We start from the raw sequence: 4531 nt of genomic DNA, 5'->3' as shown, positions 1-4531 counted from the left end.
TCCTTGTTACTTCTACCTCTTCCATAGAGGGGAGTTTCTCCTCCCACTCGAAATCTCTAAGTTGTATGTTCTCCCTCGTTAAACACCGATTTAAAATGCTTGTTCATAATTTCTGCCATTTCTATTTCATCTATGTATTCAACTCCTCCTTGTCGTAGTTTCTCTAATTCTTGTTTGTTTTTTCCGATTGTTGTTTACAAATCTATACAATAGTTTTGGTTAATTTTTACATTTTTCTATGACATCTTTTTCGTATTTTCTCTTTTCTTCTCTGCACACTTGTACATATTCATTTCTATAACTAAAATATATTTTCCAATTTAGAACATCTTTTGTTGTATCAACACTTTACATATCTTTTTTCTTGCTTTTGTCTTGGAACATACTTTTCCACTCTTTTATAAATTCTTGTCAAAATATTCAATTTCTCTTTACTGTTGTTTCCTCTTTGTGTATCCTTTCCCAATCTGCTTTTTGAAAGAATTCTCTTATTTTATATATATATATATATATATATATATATATATATATATAAAAATCCATACATCAATCTTCCCTTTCTATATTGTTCGTTTTTTCACATGAATTTTTCCTCATTTAGTTCCAGTTCAACCAATATGAGGTCACTTTTATTTATTGGCATCTTATACTCAATCTTGTCCACTATTTCGGGTTCTGGTGTGATTATTAGGTCCAGTCTCGATGGTTCTTCCTCATTTCTATACCTTGTATTCTCTTGTATCCATTGCGCCATTGTATATTCTATAATCATATCAAGTGGTACATTTCCCCATAGGTCGTCTCCACCCTTCACTGTCATCTCTTCCCAGCAGATTTCTTTGCAATTAAAGTCACCCATTATAATTATTCTTCCTCCATCTTCCATTATCTTATTTAGTGTTATCCTTGTGTCTTCTAACATGTTTTTGTGTTCTCTTTCTTCCCATGAGGCCGTTTTAGGAGGCACATAATTTACTACAAACTTCCTGCTCTTCTCATCCTTGTCCTCCACTTCCACCATAACAATCTCTATTCTTTCCATATGTGACATTCTTCACATATATATCCTTCTTAGTCAGGAACATAACTCCACCCCCTTGTTTCACTTCTCTGTTTCTAATCCAATAATTATATGCACCATATTCTACACTGTTGGGTGGTAGTGGACCTTTCAATTTTGTCTCTACAATACCCATTATGTCCGGTTCTTTTTCTTTCAAGTAATCATTCAGTTCGTTCAAGCTTGTTATTAAGCCATCTATATTTGTGTAAGACACTTTTAATTTTCTGCTACTTCCATCGTGTTTTCTGTTTCCCTTCAGTTTTTCTCTGCTATGGCCCATTTCCTCACTTTCATATTCACTACTCTGACTCTGACTCTGACTCTGTTCTGTTCTCGTTTTATTTTTTTCCCTTAGCTTCGATTCTTTTTGTTTTCTCCTCCTCTCTTTCCTCTTTATTCGTTTTTCTTTTTATCCATAACTGTTCATACTGATCACTTTTTGCTAGTTTCCCTGTTTTTGCTAAGATATTCTCTGCTGCCGTTTGCGACCTGAATTTAACCTTAATTGGTCTGGTCTTGTCTATACTGTATTTCCCAAGTCAAAACATTTCTTCAATTTCTTTCCCTGTTTCTTGTTCATCCTCTTGAACTTGTTCTAATATCTTGTTTACTTTTTTTTTCTCTTTAACTCTTGTAGTCCTATTTGGATTATGCTTCTCTTCCACCCCTAATATAATTATACATTTCTTTTTATCCGCTGAGTCTCTTACTATATTCTCCTTCTCTCTCATCACTTTAATAGCTGTGTCCTTAGTTTTTTCTTTCATCTGTTGTGTCACTATATCTCTAAATACAATTTTGTTCTTATCTTGGACTTTTCTCCAACCCTGTACTTCTTTTGCTATGGACTCTTTCTCTTTATTGTTCTTTAATTCCTTATTCTCATCTTTTACTTCTCTTAACTGTCTTTTTAATTCTTCTATTTATTTAGGTTTTGGTTCTCCTTCTTTAGTTCTTCCAATTCATTAACTTTTTGCGTAATCCGTGTGAGTTGGCTGAACCTTACCTCCCAGTGTTCGATCATTTTCTCTAGTTTTTCCTCTAGACTTGCTAATCGGAGGAGGTTGGCATCCCCTCCCTCATTAATTCCATGAATAATGTTATCTCCACTTTCTATTGTGTTGTTCTTATGTACACTTCTAATTTTAGTGCCTTTACTGATATTTTCGACTTTACCTGCGTCGTCTGCAGCCCTCTTGTTGACATTTCTTCCGACGTCCGGGGGAGCCCGTTCGTCTCCTTCCTCAGTAATCCTTCTCTTTCTCCTTTTTTTTTCACCTTCCTACTACACCCTTCCCTACTAACACAACAAAGGTACTCCCTCGTCGTTGAGATTGACGAAATTTGAAGTTTTCCTGGAGTTCCAAACTTCGCTGTCACTTCGACCGGTGTATGTGTGCGTGTATTTACCTAGTTGTATTTTACGGGAAGGGGAGCTATGCTCGTGGTGTCCCGTCTTCATATCTCATTTTATCTAGACTTTTTAAATTCGTGTATTGTTTTTGCACACACCACTTTCTCATCTAACTTGTTCCAAATGTCTATTACTCTGTGGGGAAAGCTGTTCTTTTTCAGGTCTCTTCTATAACTTTCTTGATTTTCTTTCCGTGTCCTCTTGTATTTCTACTATCCCATTTTATTAGATCCTCTCTATCAATAGTTTCTATGCCTTTCATGATTCTATAAATAGTTATCAAGTCTCCTCTCTCTCTTCTTTGCTCTAATGTCTGTAGCTCAAGTTTTGCTAGTCTCTCTTCATATGATAGTTCTGAGAGTGTTGGTGCCAATTTTGTAATTGCTCTTTGTATTCTTTCAAGTTTTGTTATACATTTTTTTGTACTTGGTGACCACGTCGTCGCTGCATATTCCAATCTTGGTCTTATCAAAGTGACTAGTATTTTCTTCACCATTTCTTCATCCAGGTATGTAAATGCCACTTTGATTGTTCTTATTAAATTATAAGTTTCTCCATTTTTTTTTGTTTTTTTATGTTTCTCAGGGGACATATTATTCATAATAATGACTCCCAGGTCCTTCTCATTTTCTACTTTTTTATGTGTGTGTGTGTGTATTCACTTGGTCTTTGGATCACGTGTTGGACTCGTGATCGACAGCTATTTCCCTCCTGGAAGAGAGCTCAGAGCTCGTAGGTCCGATCTATGGGTAATGCTATGACCTTGCACACACACACCCACCCAACTCCCCGCCCACGAGAGTCAGAGTAACGACCCGAAGCGCAGCGGTACCGAAATAATTTCGGCCCTGGGCAGGATTCGAACCAAGAACTACGGGCCACTATGGTGACAGTTAAGCGCTCTACCAACTGCGCCACCGAGTCGTGGGTTTGTTTGTGTGTGTGTATGTATAAGTATACCTATCCATTGCACAATTATTCTTATATAAGTGGATTCGTTGTGTCTCGCTGCACTGGCTCTGACTTCAGCACTGGGCAGAAGACAGAGATGACCCTTCAACCATGTGGAGCTAAGATGGAAGGGAAACAAATGGGTGATGGATGGGAGTGGGGAGGGTGGAGGTGGGTGTGCCTATGCCTTGGCTACCTTTCTTGTACGGGGAAGATATTATAAGCTATTATAATAATAGTAACTATAATGATAATAAAGATATAAGATATTATAATAATACCTGTAGTAGCTATAATGATAACAATAAAAATGATAATGATGAAATAATAATAATAGCTATGGACCAAAAGGATTCCTGTCGGTATACTCGTCCTTTGTGATAATAATAATAATAATAATAATAATAATAATAATAATAATAATAATAATAATGATAATAATAATAATAATAATAATAATAATAATAATAATAATGATAATAATAATAATAATAATAATAATAATAATAATGATAATAATAATTAATAAAAATAATAATAATAATAATAATAATAATAGTAATAATAATAATAATAATAGTAATAAATAATAATAATGATAATAATAATAATAATAATAATAATAATAATGTTAATAATAATAATAATAATAATAATAATAATAATAATAATAATAATAATATAATAATAATAATAGTAATAATAATAATAATAATAATAATGATAATAATGGTTATGATAATGACAACATTAATAATGACCATAATACCCTGGAGTCAAGTAGAATCCAGTGCAAACGCAATGAAAAGGAAATGCATACCTGCCTTCCACCCTTGCGAAAGAATCTGCCCCCTCCCCTCCCCAATAAAGAATAAATATATAAACAAAAAATCTTGAAGGGACGACATATGAACGTCTACGGGGACATTTTTTATCCCACCGTCGGAAAAGAAGACACTAATGTCGAAAGTTCTGTATATTTCGATCATTAACTGTGATACTCTTCAGCAGATTAGTGATCGAAATATACAGAACTCTCGACATTAGTGTTTTCTTTTCCGACGGTGGGATTAAAGTTTATTTTACTAATGATCCCCCCACCT

The sequence above is a fragment of the Oratosquilla oratoria genome, chromosome 33, assembly GCF_046742065.1.
Source record: "Oratosquilla oratoria isolate Oo_2021 chromosome 33, ASM4674206v1, whole genome shotgun sequence".
NCBI lineage: Eukaryota > Metazoa > Arthropoda > Malacostraca > Stomatopoda > Squillidae > Oratosquilla > Oratosquilla oratoria.
Note: the sequence above shows the minus strand (reverse complement) of the source record.